General features: G+C 40.0%; 1 protein-coding gene across 1 annotated transcript in view; it reads left to right on the top strand.

Moving 5' to 3' along the window:
• The first annotated feature begins 330 nt into the window (after window positions 1-330).
• The window catches only part of C1QTNF4 (C1q and TNF related 4), a 35,186-nt gene continuing 13,001 nt past the window's right edge, over window positions 331-22,515 (top strand). Inside the window, exon 1 of the mRNA XM_070734683.1 lies at window positions 331-389. The gene's annotated coding sequence lies outside the window, so the exon portion shown is untranslated. The remainder of the gene's footprint in view (window positions 390-22,515) is intronic.

A 22,515-nucleotide genomic window follows, 5' to 3' on the forward strand; every position in this document is an offset into this window, starting at 1 on the left:
TCTTCTGCACAGACGCCTATGTGCCGCAGCGGGGGAGGCAGAACTATAAAGCGGGCTAGAGGAGCCTCCCGCCTGGGGTTCACCTCTCCACGAAGTGTAACGTGTAGCCACCTCAGTTCTGACAGGCGCGCTCCCCGCCCCGCCGCCGTTCCACCTCCGTTCCTTTCTTTCTCCGGGCAGGCTCCACCTTCGGTCGCCGCTCTCGCACCGGAGCCGCTGCGCTCCTTTACGCCCATTCCCGCCCGCCCTTCATAGCGACGGCGCCTCAGAAACGCTGGCAGTGCGGGAGAGAGGCGGCAGCGAGGCTCGCAGTGGCGGCGGCGACAGCAGCTCTCCAGCCGGCTCCCTCCAGTCTCCACAGCGCGTGAAAACGACGCCTCGGGCAGCAGGTAGGCAAAACCCAGCCCCGCCGCACCAGTCCCCCCCCCCCACACACACACACTCCGGGGCTCCTGATCCTGAGGTAAAATAAAGAAAAGGCAGCTTCCCCCGCCCCCCGCAACACACGCACACCCGCTCTCGGCATTCTTTTCATGGGGTCTCCCCCCCTTCCCCTTCTTTCTTCCTCCTCTTTACCCCCGTCCCCATATAGTGGTGCTTTCTCGGGTGAATGATGTGTGTGTGTATGTGTGTGTGTGTGTGTGTGTGAGAGAGAGAGAGAGAGAGAAAGAGAGAGAGGGGGGGAGAGAGGGGGGGGAGAGAGAGAGAAGGGTTGCATAGAACGTTACCCCACGTTCTAGGCAACCCTTCTACTTCGCTCTCTCTCTCACACACACACACATATCTCAGCATCTTAGCACCTCCTTAGCATTATCCTTCTAAATGGAGGGGAGCCTCTAATTATGGAGGAAGGAAAGGGGGTGGCTGGAGTGGGGGGTGTTGCCTGGGAAATCAGGAGGACAGATGGGATTAGGGTTTGATGCCCGATTTATTTTTATGGGGCTTTGTTCTTATCTGGAATTGGGGTCTGGGTAAAATGTATTTCATCCCCATGCAGAATCCTGGCGTTGGAGCCACAGCAGGAGAAAGCAAGGGTCATTCTGTCTCTTTTATCACACCAAACACACTCTTTCTTTCTCTCTGTTTCTCTGTTTCTCTGTCTCTCTCTCTCTCCATATATATATGTATGTGTGTATGTGTATGCGTATGTGTATGTGTATGTATATGTGCTGTATATATGTGTGTGTATGTTATATATTTATATATATATATATATACACATACATACATATACATATATATACATATACTGTATATACATTCATATTAGTGTACGTGTACATGTACGTGTACGTATACGTATATAACCACTAGGCCACAAGGTCTCCTCCTGTCAGAAATTCTGTCATGTTTTTTCAAGAAAATTCTGGAAAAATCTGTCAAAGAAACATATGACAGAATTTCTGACAGGAGAACTTGTGGCCCTAGAGGTTAAAACAATGGTTCCCAACCTTTTTTTTTTGGCCATGCCCTACTCAAGCCTCTCTAAAATCCTGACCCTGACCCCCACCCCCACATGATATATAATTCTTACTATTCAAAAAATGAACTCTACACATGCAGAGGAAGCCTAAGATGTCTTTAACTTGGTTTAAACAAGGCTCCAATTGTCCCCATTAAAAATCAAATTGCCTCTCTGTGGGACGTGGGCCCCACATTGGGAACCAGGGGGTTAAAACCACTACCTTACAGGCAGACTGCTCAGGTTCCAATCCCAGTAAGGGTATGGCTAGCTGATGAGAGCAAAATAGCTTGAAATAGATCTATGCTAGTCTTCCTTCCTTTGCATTATCAGCAAAAATATGTTACATGCAAACACACATACACACATATATCTCAGATTCATCTATTTGCCCCCAAGGCCTTAGAAGTAACCCTTCCCCAGGTGTCTCCTTTGCACTTACATCTACCTATCTCATTCTTGTCTGCAAACTGCCTGATAAAATGTCAAAAAGAAAGGAGGATGTATAATTTTGCATACCAAAGGGGTGGGAGGCAGGAAGAAGGGTCCAGCTTTCCATATAGACCAATACCTGGGAAGAAAGATAGACATTGTTGACTAGCAGTCATTTCAATTAAACTAAGGAGCTTTTTTTCCCAACATTGAAAGCCTAATCTTATGTCTAACTAATATTTGGCAACTCAAGAACCCCAAAATTACTATCTGTTAACATCAGCACTGGACACCACCTGTTCTTTACCCTTTCTTGCCTACCTTTTTCTCATGTGGGATTTGGATTTATTTGGAGAGAATGACAGAATGTAGAACATATCTGGAGGGAGAAGGAGATAGCTCAGTTCATTTGTAGTACAGGATTATCATGTTCAGTCCTGGAGCTAAACCTAATCATCCAAAGCATCAATTTTTCAAGCAGATAAGGAGCGGCAAAAGGTGATGTTTCTTACTGAATTAATTCACCAGCATGCTATATTTTTTTGCAGAAGAGTTGCCTTCTGATTGAAAGGTTGGTCAAATACAGAATTACACAGTCATCATTTTTGCAGTGACCTCTTCCCAACTCTCGCCAAGTTCCTAGGTCCATTTCTTTTTGGGGTAAGGGTGGAGTGATTATCCAGCACTTTCTTTCTGAGTTGGTGGGGGTTTTTGGTGGGTTTTTTTTTTTTTGCACATTCAAATGATTAGGAAGTTGTGCTCTGACCTGTATTTATGCAGAAATTGAATGTGTTCTGCTTCAATTATTCATTCCGATGCTACGGTAATTTCTGTAAAGCTTCTCTTCTCCCAGGATCTGATGTATAACAAGAGGCTTACATTTATTTATGTTTTGCTTTTGAGGATATCATCCCATTCAGCCATATGGTAACTGTCTTTGTTGCAGTGTTTGTAATGAAAGAAAGAAGGGTAAACAATAGTAAGAAAATATAGCTGGACTTGGAATTGGTCTCTAGTATTTCACTATGAGACTCTTAAGTTTACCTTTCATGTTCAAAGGGAAAACAGAGGCAGGAGTCCTGAGGAATCAGTCCTCAGTCATTTAATCATATCAAAGTCTTGGAAATTGTCGGGACAAGTTGCTATAGTTTTTTTGGCAAGGTTTTTCAGAAGTGGTTTGAAATTGCCTGTTTTCTGGCGCTGAGAGAGAGAAAGCCTGGACCAAGGTCACTCAAGCTGGCTTTGTGCCTAAAGCAGGATTGGAACTTACTTTCCCCAGATTCTAGCTTGATGCCTTAACCACTTTATCAAACTGGTTTTCATCCTTAGCAGAGATAACAAAAAAAGATCCATGACCTCTCAGATCTCTCCCAACTCACTCAGATGTTTTCTGGTTTCATGAATCAGAATAACAAATTGGTATTTCAGTACTTTCATTTGGTTACTTTATTCAGTTCTCTGAAATATAATCCCTAAAATCTTGATTGGGTCATTTGGACCAGTAATTTGTCTGGACCAGCTTCATCGTCCAGTAATCCAAACCTCATATATGAACTGAATAAACAAATTCTCACAGCCAACCTACGCTCAGTAAAAGACCTTGGAATACTAATATCAAATGACCTAAGTGCTAAAGCACTAAGTGCAACAATATCGCCAAAAAGGCTTCCAGAGTTGTTAACCTGATCCTACGTAGCTTCTGCTCTGGCAATCTCACACTACTGACTAGAGCCTACTAAACTTATGCCAGACCCAATCTCGAATACAGCTCATCTGTCTGGAACCCATGGTGTTATGTTTGCAAGTTGTTAGAATAAATGTGACCACTGATTGGAGCAGGGCGACCAATAAGGAGCCACCGGGCGCAACCAATAGGAAGCTCCGGCGCGAAGTCTTGAAACATTGTCACCAATCCCAGTGCTAGTAACAAAGTATATAAGGTGTGATTTTGGCCGCTTGTTATTTAAGTCTCTACCTGCCTGTGAGCTGGTCACTTTAGATGTTCCTGATTATTAAATAAAGAGCTGTTATCCTCTTCATCGGCCTCCAGCCTCTGATTTAACAGTGACGACGAGGATATCAACACTCTCGAAAACGTCTAAAGATATTTCACCAGAAGAGCCCTTCACTCCTCCACTTGAAACAAAATACCCTACGAAAATAGACGAACTATCCTGGGTCTTGAAAGCTTAGAACTGCGGCGCCTAAAACACGATTTAAGTATTGCCCACAAGATCATATGCTGCAACGTCCTTCCGGTCAACGACTACTTCACCTTCAACCGCAACCACACAAGAGCATGCAACAGATTCAAACTTAATATTAACCGCTCCAAACTTGACTGTAAAAAATATGACTTTAACAATCGAGTTGTCGAAGCGTGGAACTCATTACCAGACTCAATAGTGTCAACTCCCAACCCCCAACATTTCTCCCTTAGACTCTCCACGATTGACCTCTCCAGGTTCCTAAGAGGCCAGTAAGGGGTGTACATAAGTGCACTGGTGTGCCCAACGTCCCCTGTCCAATTGTCTTTCCTTTTCTCATATATCATATATATTCTCTCCCTCTCATCTACTTCTCTTCTTTTTTACTTACTATCCTTATATATATTACTTAATGTCTATTTTCTTCCATATGTATTGTATATTGGACAAAGAATAAATAAATAATAAATAAATAAAATAAATAAATAAATAACATCCAATTTCAGTAGTAGTAGTAGTAGTAGTAGTAATAATAATAATAATAATAATAATAATAATAATAATAATAATTTATTGGATTAGTATGCCACCCCTCTCTGTAGACTCGTAGATTCAGTAGACTGAATTAATAGGTAGTATAACCAATGGATGGAAATCTACTCAACTTCTATAATTCAGCCCATTTAGGATTTTATGACTTATTCCTTCTTAGTAAAATGAAATGTTATCTAGTGAAAGGAAGAAGTGAAGGATGGGGATCAAAATAGGAAGAGAGGGCGAGCCAATGCTGTCTCCATCAGGGTGAATAATACTAAAACTGGACAAGTAATCCAAAAGAGAATATCTGAAGAGTACATCTATCTCTTGCTGAACAAACAGCATCTCAATAGTAGTAGTAGTAGTAGTAGTAGTAGTAGTAGTAGTAGTAGTAATAATAATAATAATAATAATAGTAATAAACATTTATTTATAGTGCCCTTTTAACAAAGGGCATAACAGCATGTTAGCAATAGCACTTTTTAACATAGCCAGCATATTGCCCCCAACAATCCAGGTCCTCATTTTACCCACCTCGGGAGGATGGAAGGCTGAGTCAACCTTGAGCCAGTGATGAGATTTGAACCGCTGACCTACAGATCTACAGTCAGCTTCAGTGGCCTGTAGTACTGCACTCTACTCACTGTGCCACCCCGGATCTTCATTCAATCCTATTAAATTTCAATTTAAACCTGTTCTATCATATCCAGACCTCACAGTTGTCAACAGCATTACCATTCTGTCTGGATATCATCGACTTATTGTTGGAACCAAACTCCAAACCACTAATTGATTTTTCCCAGCGACTTCAGATAAACATTATATAGGAAGGGAGAAAGATCCCAGCAGGGAAGGAGACCCACCAGAAACCCACAAGAGACCTACAGGAAGAAGACCCAGAAGAAAATAGCCACTGGGTTGATATGCTCCCCCAACTGAAACCGCAACTAAGGATGGAGTGGAACCACTACAAAACAGTGCCCACAATGCTAATCCTGAAAGATAGTCCAAAAAGATGGGATGATGACACTGAATCTGCTACTGCTGCTGCTGCTGATGATGATGATAAGATGATGGCAATGATAATAATACTAGCAAATACAAATTTGTTAAGAATATAACCATTGATCACAAGTTTCCAAGCCTTTCTTGGAAAGTACAAAAATACAAAAGGGCTGTTTTGTATGTTTACGTGGAAGCTGTGATTCTTAAGGGATCACATAGTGAAGACGTTTCTTTTAAAACAGAAAAAAAAAATACTGGCTACATCTTTTTCTTTCTTTTTTAAAAAACAGGGAGAGAGAGAGACACACAGAGAGACAGAAGGAGAGAGAGAGATTTTGAGAATCAATACTGGACTTCTATATTAAATAAAGAAGGATCTTTATTCCAATAATCCCAGTAAATTTTACATTTACGGTGGTATTCCCATTGTTGTATATCAATTGCCCTGTTTAATTTGCAAAAATATAATAATGTAATCTCTGACTCGTCCAATTTCTGAAACATATTCAATAACATTTAAGCCCCAATATATGTTTTGTTTTGAATTGTGTGTTGTGTATTTCAAATTTGGTCAAGTCTCTACATTTTTCACTTTGCATTTGTAATTCTTCTGAAAAGAAAGGAATATCGTTTTATTACTTACTTGGATATATTGGAACCAAAGAGGCATTTCTAAGCATACCAAGAAGAGCAAAAAATTTCTCCTTAAAGAAACAGATTAAAAATTAAGTCTTGCCATCGATACGAATTATTACCTCTCCACTGATTTTTTTTAATATGTTCATCTTCATGAAAATAAACAATATTGAAACAGGAAGCTAAGCAGCTTCTTTTGTAATTAGTCCATTTTAAGAGCATTATGTAGACATGACTAATAATTTATAGATTGGACACTTCTGTTTGAATCCAACATAAACATTAACGCAAGTCTCCTGGAAATCCTGCTTCTTAAATACAGCAGATATGACCGAATCTTAAACAACTGCCTGTTTGAGATTTATCTGGGATGTTCAAGGATTCATATCCTGGGAAGACAATTGGATAATAATATCCCTAAGGTCCTTTCCAGTCCTACAATATTATTTATTCTATATTATTTTAAATCAGTGGCACTTAGCAATCAGTGCATTGGAGAAGGCAGAGCGTAAGTCATACCTGTCATCTGATTCTTATGATTCTTCTCCTAAATCAACTTTATAGGTGTTGCACTGTTATTTTTAATTCAATAAACTAAAATCTGAAACTGTCCAGTTGCTGCCCAGCTCTTTGTGAACTAAAGTAATGCCACAAGTGTATTTCTTTTATTATTATTTTTTTTTCAGTTATCTAGATATGCTCAGAATTCCCCCCCCCTTTTTTTCTTTTAACAATACCTTGCATCAGGGTGAAGTTTGAGCAACTGAATGGAGCTCAAGCATTTACAGACCAGATTCCCTTCCTGACGTCTATGTGGAGTTTGCAGCAGTTATTCATTGCAGGCAGAAAGAGAAATATCTGCCACTACCTAACATCGAATTCACACCTTCCTTAGTGACCCACATCAGTAAAACTTCCCCAATATCATATCCACTAAATTGTAGGAACTACAATGTATATAATTCCCTGCCAGCTTGACTTTTGGTTTTATTGGCTGGAAAATCTCAGAGTCACAAATCCATATTTATCTAGAAAGTAACTGTATTATGGAAGGGGTTTTTTTTCTGTAAGAACCAAACCTGACTTAACATGTCAAACAAAAATTAGATTTCACCTTATTAGATTTTTACCTGTTTCATTTCTATATTATTGTATTGCAATAATGAGAAGAACTAAAAGGGATAGGACATTGGTAAAGGCTTTGGAGTATTCCCTACCTGCTTGTAGGTGTCATGTTACTTATAAGTAGAGTTAACATGCCAATACTGCATTTTTGCCAAATTACTAATCACTGTTTTATTTTATTTATTTATTTTATTTATTTATTTTGTCCAATACATAATACACATTGAAGGGAATAGATATGTAGTAATATAAATAAAGAAAAGAATAGAAGAAAAGATATAAAAGTATAGGTGAACATATTTGAAAGGAAGAAAAGATAAATGAGATAAGGAGAGACAATTGGACAGGGGACGGAAGGCACACTGGGGCACTTATGCACGCCCCTTACTGGCCTCTAAGGAACCTGGAGAGGTCAATTGTGGATAGTCTAAGGGAAAAATGTTGGGGGTTAGGGGTTGACACTACTGAGTCAGGTAATAAGAATGAGCTATTTACCAGGGAGTTGCATTTATAGAGTGAATATGGAAGGTGTACTTCAGCATAGACTTTACTCATACCCATTTTTATATTTTGGCCTGTTTTCTTTTTCTTCTGGATTTCCTGAGGAATTCCAGAGTGCACCAGATTCACAGCAGACGTTAAGCTCAGATTGTTCTGTGATATGACTAAGAAGCATATTCCTGCCTGATAGCTTGATCTTGTGCCTTGTTCTACAGTAGCCCATCCAAATTAAATTCAATGCACAGAAAAGTCCTACACTTAAGTAAGAAAAACCAAGAATATACATGCAAACTGAGCAAAACCACACTCAATAGCAGTGACTGTGAGAGGGATCTTGGAGTCTTAGTAGACAACCAGCTAAACATGAGCCAGCACTATACAGCAGCAGCCAAAAAAGTCAATGCACTCCTAAATTGCATTAATAAAGGGATACAATCTAGGACTAGGGAAGTACTTATACCACTGTATGAAGCCTAGATTACTGCATTCAGTTTTGGTCACCACGCTACAAAAAAGACATTGAAACTCTAAAGAAAATGCAGAGGAGAGCAACCAGGATGATTAGGGGACTGGAGACCATAACATACGAAGAGCAATTGCAGGAACTGGGCATGGCCAGTCTGGTGAAAAGAAGGACCAGGAGAGACATGATAGCAGTGTTCCAATACTTGAGGGGCTGCCACACAGAGGAAGGGGTCAGAGTGTTTTCCAAAACACCAAAAGGCTAGACAGGGAATAATGGGTGGAAACTGACCAGGGAGAGATTCAACCTAGAAATAAGGAAAAACTTTCTGGCAGAGAGAGGGATCAACCAGTGGAACAGCCTGCCTGCTGAGGTTGTGAGAGGTTCAACACTTGACACTTTCAAGAGGAGATTGAATGGCCATTTGTTTGAAATGGTGTAGAGACTCCTGCTTGAGTGGGAGGGGGAGTTTGGACTAGTTGACTAATTCTAGTAATCTATCTATCTACAGTATCTATCTATCTATCTATCTATCTATCTATCTATCTATCTATCTATCTATTATCTATCTATCATCTATCTATCATCTATCCATCCGTCCATCCATCCATCCATCTATCTATCTATCATCTATCTATCATCTATCTATCTATCCGTCCATCCATCCATCCATCCATCTATCTATCCAGCAATGGGCTCCTACGAGTACGGTCGGGTGCCAGTAGCAAAATTTGGAGCTCCACCCCAGAGCACCCAATTTGCACTGAAAGTTGTTGAAACAAAATGCATAAGCCACGACCACAGTGTGGTAGTAAATATTTCGGTAGCCCATCACTGCATCTATCTAATAATGAAGAAATCACTGGGGATATCCTTCTCTTCTTGCCCCTTTTTCCCCAATTAGGATGCACTTGAAAGGATCACAAAGTGTGGTGGACTACGGACAGTGTTGTAGCTTTCCCATTCCTGCACTGTGTCCATTGTAATTCCTGGCAGTGTAGCCCAAGGATCCTTATGTAACACATCCTTATCCCATTGCGGATCAGGTTGCAAACCCTATAGCAGGATCAGAGGCATCAATTAGCAAGACAAGTAAAACTCCTCCTGTTAACACAAGACTGCTGAGTGGGATCTTGAAACGCCAATATTGCAACATTATAGTCTGAGGTTTACTTAATTAGTTTAGTTTCACACCGTCCAGTTCTTTCTTTGTCATTGTTTTTTTACATTCAGCCATGTAAAATATACTAGCAAGAAATGCCCCAGGTCTACTGATGTATGTATTTTCTCAAGCCTGTTCCAACATTTTACTATCACACCTCCCCTGTGTAAATTAATCCCCTTAGCTCCAGTGAGTAAAGAACAAGGAAGAAAATTCTTGCTGTGTCGGATCAAAGGGTTGAGGCTTCCAGTAGGAACAACTCAGCCAGGGAAAGGAAATGATCACAATATTAAAGCATCTGACAGATTACAAAGACATACCTGTGTGTGTGTGTCTTTGTGTGTGTGTGAGAGAGAGAGAGAGAGAGAGTGAGTGTGTGTGTGTGTGAGAGAGAGAGAGAGAGAGAGAGCGAGAGGGATTTTTTTCACCTTCATCATTGTATTACCCATATCTACGCATACATCTTAGCACTACTGACAGCTTCAGGCCCTTGGGAAATATGAAAATACTTTTTTTCAGGTCACAACTGTTGATTAGGTTTCAGCGGACAAGATGCTGACTAGAGGGAAAATCGTTGACTGAGCTTGGCATCCATGCAGCTTGGCCCAAAAAGAAAGAGTTGCAATTCCCATTCTCTTTGGGCTTCTAATCCAAATACAGTGGTACCTCTACTTAAGAAAGCCACTACTTAAGAAGATTTTTTTGTCTCTTCTTAAAAACAATTTTCTACTTAAGAACCTGAGCCTGGAAAAATTTCCCAGGAAATTTGAGAGCGGCATGAAGACCGGCCAGTTTCCTGCCATTCCCCCTTTAATCCTGGCCATCTCGGGCTTTTCTGGGCTGCCAGAGGAGCCTTTCGGTTGTGCTTAAGGAGGCTTTGGCAGTCCAGAGTGAACGGAGCGTTTTCCATTCTCTGGATGCTTGGAGAGGGAATAAACCTCTGCCAGCACCCAGAGTAAAGAAATGCTCCCTTCGCTCTAGGCAGCGACTGTCCTCCTCCTCCTCTTCTTCCTCTTCCTCCCACCCAAATTCCGAGCTTTTATTTCTTTCCTAATGGTTTTGCACGCATTATTTGCTTTTACATTGATTCCTATGGGAAAAATTGTTTCTACTTACCAACTTTTCTACTTAAGAACTTGGTCACGAAATGAATTAAATTCTTAACTAGAGGTATCACTGTAGTAAGAATTATAGATAAATGCATGGGGCTTGTATGTTTAAACGAAGCCAGTTTGTTCTTAGTGCTTAAGGCAGCAGGCTAGAAAATGGGAGACTGTGAATTCTAAGTCCCATCTCATCCATGAGATCCAGCTGTGTGACCTTGGGTTAGGCATTCTGTCTCTCAGCCCAACTCATCTTGGAATTATGCTTGGAAATAGTCTTTTTGGATTTTGTGCTGCAGTTTTCCTGGGACCGAGCTATAAATCCATGCACTAATAAGAATAACAAGTGAAAATACACTAATGAAAATCAATTTTTAGGAAGGACTGTTAAAACACCAGTCTGCGGAGAGGGGCGGCATACAAATCTAAATAATAAATAAATAAATAAATAAATAAAATTGTATATCATTTTCCTTTAAATTCTGAAACTGAAGCCTAAATTGGAACATGCTGCACTGACGTTTCAAAAAATTCAAAACAGAAAAAAATATGAAATGGATTAATTTATTTCTAAATGTTATAAAAGGTATTGCTGCTACAAAATCATCAGAAAGTACAGAAAAGGATTAAACTATTTTGACTCTTATAGAAAATGAAATGGATCTATAAAGCACATAATTTTTATCTTTGCAATAGTGGCAAATATCTGTAGCTCAGGTGTAGGATGAGGGTAAAGGTTTGTTGTCTGAGCCTGTTTTGCCCCTGAATTCTGCTGAAGATGTCATCAAGATTGATAATGAAACTTTCAGAAACCAACCCATAAGTTCAGAGAATAAACCATCACCCTCATAATTTTATCTCTTTTGTATCTCTGGATTGAATGTGTGGCTAATCTGACCTCAACGATCTTGTGGAATTCACAGTTCCTAAATGTATTCTCCTAAACAATATAGAAGAACTAGTACAGTAAGTGAATCCATCAACAAGGACAATGTTTTTTGTACTACTAAGACTTGAATCTGAAATTTTCCAAAACCATAATTCTGTCTGAGAAAAGGACATTTCATGGAGCTGACGTATTGTTACGGTCTGGTTATTTGGCATGAATTAACTAAGAATTATACAGTAAAGCAACTAGACTGGTGCTGTTCTTGAAGTGATAAATATTAAATCATATGAAGGGAATCGTTTCATTTTTTTAAAAAACTGGAAAATTACTAAGGAAGGGTGATGATTGATTACAGCATGAAGTTGAGAAGGTTCACTAGATGATTGGGAGAATGAGGGAGTATTAGAAGACAGAGAGAAGTTGCTGAAATAAATACTTTGATCTAGAAAGCATATAATTTATCTTTAGTCTGATGGTTGATCAAAGTGTGTGGGAGGAATGTCATTGGAGCAGGATAAATTTTGTGCTAGTGTGTTAGTTTCAACAGGACCTGTAAAGTTATTTAAATATGAAAACTTCCTGGATTTTGTGTCCATAACCAAACAAGACTTCATGGCAATTGGCAACTGTGTGCAAGACTTAACCTTGCTGTTCTGCTTGACCTGTAGACTATTTGTCGTACAGATCTCAAACTTGTGATTAATTGACTTTTCCTCATTTGAGGGGTTCTTACTATGAGTGTGGGGTTTTTTTTCATTTTGTTTTCTTTTTGCTACACGTTGATTGTTACATTTCGTTACACCTGAAACAGGACAAGTGTACAGTAAATGCAAACAGAACAGCAAGGTTAAAAGACCAGAAAGGTATTAATAACAGCCACTTTCTGAACAATAAAAAATAAAGCAAGCAACCTTTTGAAAATCATTCTGGATAAACAGTTTTGAAAGTAATTTTGCTACTGAAAGATAAGATAACCTTTATTGTCATTTGTTTTTCCCTGTGAGTATTCTGGCACACATTAAAAATAAAATTTATTTATTTATTTATTTATTTATTTTGTCCAATACACAATGAGAGTTTTAGTGGGTATATATATATATATATGTATACACATAGAAAAATACATGATGAAGGTTATAGAGGAGATACTCATAGTAAAATATATCTAAGAAAGAATAGAAAAGAAGATATAGTAATAGAACATATCAATGAAAGACTAGAAGAAGAGATATAGGAATAGAAGAAAGGTATAGAAGATATAGGAGAGCAATAGGACAGGGGATGGAAGGCACTCTAGTGCACTTGTACTCACCCTTACTGACCTCTTAGGAATCTGGATAGGTCAACCGTGGATAATCTAAGGGTAAATTGTTGGGGGTTTGGGGATGGCACTATAGAGTCCGGTAATGAGTTCCACGCTTCAACAACTCGGTTACTGAAGTCTTATTTTTTACAGTCAAGTTTGGAGCGGTTAATATTAAGTTTAAATCTGTTGTGTGCTCTTGTGTTGTTGTGGTTGAAGCTGAAGTAGTTGCCGACAGGCAGGACGTTGCAGCATATGATCTTAGATCTTGTTTAAGGCGTGTTAGTTCTAGTCTTTCTAGGCCCAGGATTGAAAGTCTAGTCTCGTATATTTTCTCAAAAATATAAATATCCTACCTATACCCTTACATATAAATATTAATCACAAAGGAGAAAGAGTTGATTGGTTCAACAAATAACCTGGTTTGGAATTTCTTGAGCTTCTATATACCATTCAGTTTGCTATTATGTTATATTGGTGAAAAAGAAGCCAGACAATCAGATTAATCTCTCTTATGAATGATAAGCAAAATTTGAAATCCTTTTTCAACAGGAAAATAGTATCAACAATCAACAATTATCTTTATTGCCCAAGTTATAGTCATAGTCAAAAAGAAAGGCATATTTAATAAGAGGAAGCAACTACACAAGGCCTGTATGAAGACAACAATAGCACATTATTGCTGAGAATACCTTATTGATGTCCCCTTAGTAAACTTTGAAGGTTCATAACTTAAAGGGTGTCATCATAAAGAAAATTCAAGCTTAACCATTTTTATTCATCCACCTACACCAGAGAGTTTAATAAAGCAGTTAAAACATCAGGCTAGAAACTGGGAGTCTGGGAGTTCTAGTCCCATTTTAGGCTGGGTGATTTTGAGCCAGTCACTTTCTCCCGATGCTAGGAAGAAGGCAAGAGTAAACTATGTTCATAAATCTTTCCAAAAGAAATCCATGAATCTGTCCTGGCAGTTGCCAGGAATCGATAATAATCTGAAGACACACACACACACCACAATTTACCTGGACTTCAGTAAGGTATTTAACAAAATAGACCATAACCCATTACTTGATAAGATAGAAAAATGTGAGTTAAAGAGCATCATCACCAGATGGATTTGTAATTGGTTGACCAACGGAACTCAACATTCAATGGAACTGCATCAACATGGAGGGAAGTATGCAGTAGGGTACCTAGAAGGGTCGGTCTTAGGTTCATTACTCTTCAACATCTATTATTTAGATCAGGGGATAAATTGGTAACTCATTAAATTTGCAGACAACACCAAACCGGCAGGAATAGCCATCACTCCAGATACAGAAGGATCTGGACCAGGGGTGGGCTTCAGAAATTTTAGCAAGGGATTCTCTGCCCAGTTGCTGGGTGGGTGTGGCCATGATGGGCATAGCCTAGTCTGCCTCTTGCACCATTGGGTGGCGTTTTTGTCCTCCCTGGGCTCCAGGAGCTTTTTTCGAGCCTCCGGGAGGGCAAAAATAGCCTCCCCGGGCTGCAAAGGCCCTCTGGATACAAGAACTGGGCCTGTTTCTGACCTTTCTGGACTCCCAGTAGGCCCATTTTCAACCTTCCTGAGCCTCCTCATGCACCCTGCTCTTACTGCATCCCAAAGTGGAGACTCCTGGGAGGGGCAGTCGGGAGTGAGATTTGGGAGTTCTCTGAACTGCACAGAATCTTAGCTAGAGGTTCTCCCAAACCTCTGTGAACCCCCAGCAGCAAACCCTTGATCTGGACAGACTTGGACATTGGGTCCTATCTAACAAAATGAAATTCAATTGTACAGATGTACAAATGTACAGATTCAGTATAGGTGGTATCAGGCTCAATAGTAGTAACTGTGAGAGGGATCATGTAGTGGACAATCATATGAGCCAGCAGTGTGCTGCAGTTGCCAAAAAAGCCAACACAGTCCAAGGCTGCATTAACCGAGAGATACAGTCAAGATCACATGAAGTGTTAGTACCATTTTATAAGGCTTTGGTAACCTACCCTTGGGATACTATTTCCAGATTTAGTCACCACAATGTAAAAAGAGGTGTTGGGACTCTAGAAAGAATGCAGAGAAGAGCATCAAAGATGACTAGAAGACTGGAGGCTACAACATATAAAGAATGGTTGCTGGAATGTGGGGATGTCTACTTTAATGGAAAAAAGGACTAGGGTGACATGATAGCAGTGTTCCAATATCTCAGGGAAATATTTCAAGAAGAGGGAGTCAAGCTATTCTCCAAAGCACCTAAAGGCAAGACAAGAAGCAATGGAAGGAAACTAATCAAATAGAGAAACAACCTAGAACTAAGAAGAAATTTTCTGACAGTTAGAACAATTAATTAGTGGAACAGCTTGCCTCCCGAAGTTGTGAATGCTCCAACACTGGAAGTTTTAAAGAAGAGATTGGACAACAGTTTATCTGAAATGGTATAGGGTTTCTTGCCTGAGCAGGGGGTTGGACTAGACAACCTCCAAGGTCCCTTCCAACTCTTGTTTATTTTATTTATTTATTTATTTATTACTTGGATTTGTATGCCGCCCCTCTCCGAAGACTCGGGGCGGCTCACAACATGTAGAAACAAATCATAAGTAATCAAACAATTTAAAATTTTAAAGATTTAAAAAAAAACCATATACTAACAGACACACACACACATATTGTTATTCTGTTATCATTACACAATTTTAATACAAAAACAAAAAGGCTTGCTAATTAAAGCATCATTACACTATATTAGAATAGGGGAAGACAGATCTTAGGAAAACAATCTTTGTTGTTTTTTAAAGTAAGTATTTCAGAACAGCAGATATTGTTACAACTTATTTTCCTGTTACAAACAGTTCCTGTTCAAATAAAATATCTAAACCAACAATGACAAAATGTGAGCTTTGAAAGTGGGCTTGGGAATCTAATAACTTCTAAGCTCTGGAAATCTCATTAGTGGATGACAATAAGCAAATTCCTCTCTCATCATTTATTATCACTCCAATTGAGCTGCTCCCAGGTTCTTGGGGAAAAGGGGAACATATAAGTGTGATAAATAGCATTAGTCGCTTTAAGATAAAAGTGTTTTTCGTTACATGAAAAAGCAAAAACAAAACAAAACACAGTATTCTCTAGGAAGATATAGAATCCTAAGCAGTGCACAGATGCTACCAAGTTATTTACCGAACACTCAGAAGAGGCAATGCTCTATTACAAACCCAGGAAAATACGTCCTTTAGATCAATGTTTCCCAACCTTGGCAACTTGAAGATATCTGGACTTCAACTCCCAGAATTCCCCAGCCAGCGAACGCTGGCTGGGGAATTCTGGGAGTTGAAGTCCAAATATCTTCAAGTTGCCAAGGTTGGGAAACACTGCTTTAGATTAAATTACATGGACTAGTTTTCATATAATACATTTTGGGTACTGTAATTCACATACCCTTGAAATACAGTATCTTGGGGAAAGATGACGTTTATTTATTTATTTTATTTATTGATTTTGTCCAATACACAATGAGGGTTTTAGTGGGTATACACATAGCAAAATACATGATGAAGGTTATAGAGGTTATACTCATAGTAAAATATATCTATGAAAGAATAGAAAAGAAGATATAGGAATAGAACATATCAATGAAAGAATAGAGGAAGAGATATGGGAATGGAAGAAAGGTATAGGAGATATAGGAGAGCAATAGGACAGGGGACGGAAGACACTTTAGTTGTGGGAACATTATCTGTTGTGGGAACAGTACAGGAAGAATGAATTAACGATCTCACTCTTAATACCTAATCTATTTAATAACCTCCACCCCAAGTACATTTTTTTAAAAATAGCCATAAAACCCAGACGAAACCTATTTGACCTTGAATGGCCTTCTCAGTTCTGAGAGTATCTCAAGAAAACAGATTTGCAAGTATCAAAATTTACACCTTTTCAGAGGATTCGGACAGTCCTGGGGAAGACTTGGAGTAGACTGGACCCAGTGGACTGGTGAGATCACTGCCCTAATTTTCATCCCTTATGCTAAACATCTGTACCTCTTGGCAAAAAAGACTTTGCATGCACGGATGCACACACACACACACACACTCACACACAAAACCTCTGTGTTATTCACTAAGCAACCTTTCGATCTGGATACAGTCATAACAGCATTTAGAATTCTAGAAAAAGCTGTTATTGAACAGCAGAGGCCTTTTGGCTTAGACTGTCAGTCCAATTATGAGACTGGCATTTCTATAACTGTGTCTGCTGACCTTCAGGGCAAAGAAGCAAGACATTAATGCTGACCCTTTATAATGCTGTGACAAACAATTGTGACCTGCAACCGAATCTTGAAAAATGGAATGCTCTTGACTATTGTCAGGAGGCTAGCCATAGCATTTCATTTTTCTTCTCTTCTTGTTTTCTGCCCTTTACCAATCAAGGGAGTCTACAGAGTTGAAAAAAACCTAAAACAAGACAGCAACCAAAATTGTATAATTGAAGTTTGGTACATTTTTATGTCTATTTCGGAACACTCTGCTACTCACTTTGATCTTCATTTCACAATCTGTCCTGCGGTGTACTACTGCTGACCTACTTCACAGGGAATTCTGCCCTGGGTTGTCTCTCACCCCAATTTTGTGTGTGTGTGTGTGTGTGTTACTCTAAGTCTGTTAATATCTTCTTGTTGTGTCATTTGAACTACATACAGTAGAGCATTTGAATATGTGAGATCGCAATTAGTAACAATAATTGGTCTTGTGGATACGTGGCCTCCAGGAAGGATGTCTTCATGACGTCAAAGCTCCACCCATGGAATTCCCTATTAGGATTCCCCACCTCCGTTTCAGCCTCCAGATTGGCTGAAAACGCCGCTGGCGATTGCAAAAACGGTGCTCCGCCGGGCGGTGGTGCCCGGCTGTAACCTTCTGAAACAGCCGGGCGCTTCTCGTCGGCCTCCGGAACATGAACCTAAACCTTTGCCGAACTTCCGGGTTCGGCGTTCGGGAGAACATCGAGAAGCCCCCCGACTCTTTCAGAAGGTGACAGCTGGGCGGCGGCGCCCAACGGAGCGCCATTTTACGATCTGCAGTGGGTTCGTAAGTCGAAAAAAGTTCATAAGAAGAGGCAAAAAATTTCCGAACCCTGGGTTTGTATCTCAAAATGTTTGTATCACGGGGGGTTCGTATCACGAGGTACCACTGTATGTATGTATATGTATGTATGTATGTATGTATGTATGTATGTATGTATGTATGTATGTATGTAGATTGTTCTGAGTTCGGGTTTTGCCCCGTGTAATATTTTGAGTGTCTATGCGACGTTTCGGTCACCATCATCAGGCTGAAGTTATAAGCTTCGTGCTGCTGTCATCTTATTCAGACATTTTATTCTTTGGTGTTTGTTATATCTTTTGCACAATTAAACATTGTTAAAAGTTTGCACTCCTAATAAGACATAGGAAAGACAAAGGAAGTGTGATAGTTCTCTTCAAATAGTGTGTCGCTCTGCCTGCTCTAAAATCCTGAAAGCATTGAGAATAAAGAGATAGTTTTATTTTATTGAGATTTCTTTTAAATCCTCATGAGAGAGAGATAAGTCATTCCTTTGCCAACACTAGCATTTCCCATCAGTTAAATAATGTTCTGGGAGACCTGAAGGTCCTTTGGTACCAGAAGGAACAGCTGAGAATTTCTGCCATGATTAAACACTGAAAAAATGTCTAATATGAAAAGAGAGTCTCTTTGGGACCAGAAAGCTGCTGAGCAACTGCTGAAATAATTGTACTGAATGCAGAAAACAAGCTGAAGTAAAAGCGCTGGAGTTCAGTCCTTTTCGAATTGCCTATTGAGGATCTGCTCAGCCAGCTGTGGCATATTAACCTTGAAATCCCCATGTGGTTTATTATTATTATAATAATGCATAAATGACATGAATTACTCCTGCTTTGCGTCTTTTCAGAAAAGGTAGAAGCCTCTTCTAAACAAAGCATTGTCCTATGCCAGGGCTGTCAGACTCATGGCCCGCGGAACAGATACATCTCTCGCTGGCCACACCCACACTCTGTTTAGCGAAGGGGGGAGAAGTTGCAGTACATCACATGATGCCGCCATGATGCTGCGAGTTTGACACCCCTGTTCTAGGCTCTTACATAGATCAGTGACATATGGTCATTGGCTTCTGATAATTAGGTCACAAATAGTGTTGGCCGAACCCGAACTTTTTAAAAAGTTCGGGTAAAGTTCGGGTTCGGGTTCGGCTGAACACCGCAAAATGACGACGCCAGGGAGGAGAGTGGGGAGTCCCATTGTGGGATTCCCCACCTCCTTTTGCTTGTGGCGCTGCAAGCAAAAGGAGGTGGGAAATCCCACGAAGGGATTCCGGGGGTGGGGCTCTGACATCACGGAGACAACTTCCTGGCCGGCCAAAATGGGGAGGAAGGAGTCTCTGTGACGTCAAAGCCCTGCCCCCCTGGAATCCCTTTGTGGGATTTCCCACTTCCTTTTGCTTGCGGGAATTCCCCACCTCCTTGTTTATTTTTACAGAAAAGGAAGCCGCAACGGCTTGCTGCAAGCAAAAGTTCAGGTTCGGGTTCGGGTTCGGCGAACTGAACTTCACGGCAAAGTTTGGGTGAGTTCGCTGAACCTGAACTTCATTGGGTTCGCCCAACACTAGTCACAAAATGTAAACTGGAATGTGAGGGTTCTTTGCTTTCCAAGGATTGGACATGGCACAGTGTGGTATTGTGTATCTGTACACAATGATGTATGCAGCACACCCATTCCCCATCAATAGTCTATTGTTCTGGGTCAAGGCCACACTGCTAGGACTTTGCAAGGTGATGTAGCCACGTAACTATATTTTTAATACTCAGACCGTTGATACTCAGTCAAACAAAAGTCTCAAAGTAGCATGCAGTATTTTTCTTTTTCCAAAGTACTTGTATTACTTGGGATGAAGTGCTGTTTCAGTGTGGTTATTCCTTTTATAGTTGCTGCTGAGCACTGGTACAAAATCCAAGCTCCAGGCAGAACTCTCACAAATAGCAATAGCAATAGCCGGTTTGTGGCCAAGAGGATAAAACAATGTGTATCAGAGAGTTTAATGTGTGGTTAAGGCAGTGGTGTAAAGCTGAAGGTTTTGGCTATGTAAGTCATGATGTCAGTAGGTGGTCTAATAGGGATTTGTTTAAGAGGGATGGTTTGCATCCATCATACAGAGGTACCCAGGTACTCGGTGAGGAATTCAGAACTTTTTTGGACAGGCATTTAAACTAGGTAAAGGGGACAGAGATGTAACTGATGTGGGTGATTTCTGTCCCCGACCAATGAGGATAAAGCAGTTTTTGGAAGCTTATGAAAAGGGAGCTGCAAATAAAATAGATGTAGTTGTTGATGATAAGGGGCAAACTAATAATGAAAATAATGTTCTTCGGGTAATGTGCACGAATGCTCGAAGCTTGAGCAACAAGCTCTGTGAATTAATGGCCATAATATCTAGAGATAATTTGGACCTGGTTGCCATAACTGAGACATGGTTTAAGGATTCTAATGAATGGGAAATATCCATACCAGGATATACACTGTATAGGAAGGATAGAATAGAGAGAAGGGGAGGTGGAGTAGCCATTTATATTAAAGAAAGTCTAAAAACAACACTAATTGAAAATACATGTCAAGATCTAGAGACTCTCTGGATTTGCATGCAAAATAAAGAAGGTTCTGTCATTAGAATTGGGGTGATCTATAGGCCTCCAGGGCAATCCGAGGAATATGACAACAAGATGGTGGATGAAATTACCCAAATGGCAGTAAAGGGAGATATTGTGGTTATGGGTGATTTCAACATGCCTGATGTTGACTGGAATATCCCCAGTGCCCTTACATGCAAAAGTAAGAATATAGTAGAGGCCTTTACAGGAGCAGCTCTGGCACAGCTGGTTAAGACACCAACTAGAGGGGAGAATATTCTAGATTTAGTTTTTATGAATGGGAATTGGGTTTCAGATGTCAAGGTGGGAGAAAATTTAGGTTGCAGTGACCATCTATGTTTGTGGTTTGATGAAAAAACTCATTGTGAGCAATCCTATAATGCAACCAAAGTATTGGATTTCAGAAAAACAAATTTTAATGCAATGGGGGAATATTTAGATAATGAATTAAAGGGGAGGGATAAAATGGCAGGAGCGAGCACCCAGTGGACTGTATTAAAAAAGGCCATCTTAAAAGCCACTGGACTGTATGTAAGACAAATAACTAAAGGTAAAAGGAAGAAGAAACCGCTATGGTTTAGCAATGATGTAAGGGCTATAGTCAATGAAAAAAAGGCTGCCTATAGGAGGTATAAAGAGTCTGGAAGTATAGCTGATAGGGAGGTGTTTAAAATGAGACAGAAGGAGGCGAAACAGATAATATATGCTGCTAAAGCCTCAAAAGAGAAAGAAATTGCCAAATCTCTAAAGAAGGGGGATAAAACCTTCTTCAGATATATTAGTGATAAGAAGAAGAAAAACTGCGGCATCACGAAGCTTAGTACCGGGAATAATACATGCATTAATGGGAATAAGGAGATCACTGACCATTTCAATAGCTACTTCTGTTCAGTTTTCTCAAAAGACACCTTACAAAATAATACTATAGAGGGATATAGCATTGCTTCCAGCTGTACGGATTCAGCTCCAGTGATCTTAGAAGCCGATGTCTTAGAAGAACTTGAACGATTAAAGATAAATAAGGCAATGGGTCCAGATGGCATCCACCCCAGAGTTCTTAAAGAACTCAGATCTGTCATTGCTACCCCCCCTGACTGATTTGTTTAACCAATCCTTGTTAACAGGAGATGTTCCTGAGGATTGGAGAATGGCCAGTGTTGTGCCTATCCACAAGAAGGGCAGTAGAGAAGAAGCTGGTAACTACAGGCCAGTTAGCTTGACATCAGTTGTAGTTAAAATGATGGAGACTCTACTCAAAAAGAGGATAAATCAGCACCTAAAAAACAATAACTTATTGGACCCAAATCAGCATGGCTTTACTGAAGGCAAATCATGTCAGACTAATCTCATTGATTTCTTTGACTATGTCACAAAGGTGTTGGATGAAGGTGGTGCCGTGGATATTGCCTACCTGGACTTCAGCAAAGCCTTTGATACGGTTCCACATAAAGAGCTGATAGATAAATTAGTGAAGATTGGACTTAATCCCTGGATAGTTCAATGGATTTGCAGCTGGCTGAAGCGTAGACATCAGAGAGTTATTGTTAATGGCGAGTATTCTGAGCAGAGTCAGGTTACAAGCGGTGTGCCACAAGGGTCTGTTCTGGGTCCTATTCTTTTTAATATGTTTGTTAGTGACATAGGGGAAGGTTTGGTAGGGAAGGTTTGCCTATTTGCCGATGACTCTAAAGTGTGCAATAGGGTTGATATTCCTGGAGGCATCTGTAATATGGTAAATGATTTAGCTTTACTAGATAAAAGGTCAAAGCAATGGAAACTGCAGTTTAATGTTTCCAAATGTAAAATAATGCACTTGGGGAAAAGGAATCCTCAATCTGAGTATTGTATTGGCAGTTCTGTGTTAGCAAATACTTCAAAAGAAAAGGATTTAGGGGTAGTGATTTCTGACAGTCTCAAAATGGGTGAACAGTGCAGTCAGGCGGTAGGGAAAGCAAGTAGGATGCTTGGCTGCATAGCTAGAGGTATAACAAGCAGG

The sequence above is a fragment of the Erythrolamprus reginae genome, chromosome 1 (assembly GCF_031021105.1).
Source record: "Erythrolamprus reginae isolate rEryReg1 chromosome 1, rEryReg1.hap1, whole genome shotgun sequence".
In the NCBI taxonomy this organism is placed as follows: Eukaryota; Metazoa; Chordata; class Lepidosauria; order Squamata; family Dipsadidae; genus Erythrolamprus; species Erythrolamprus reginae.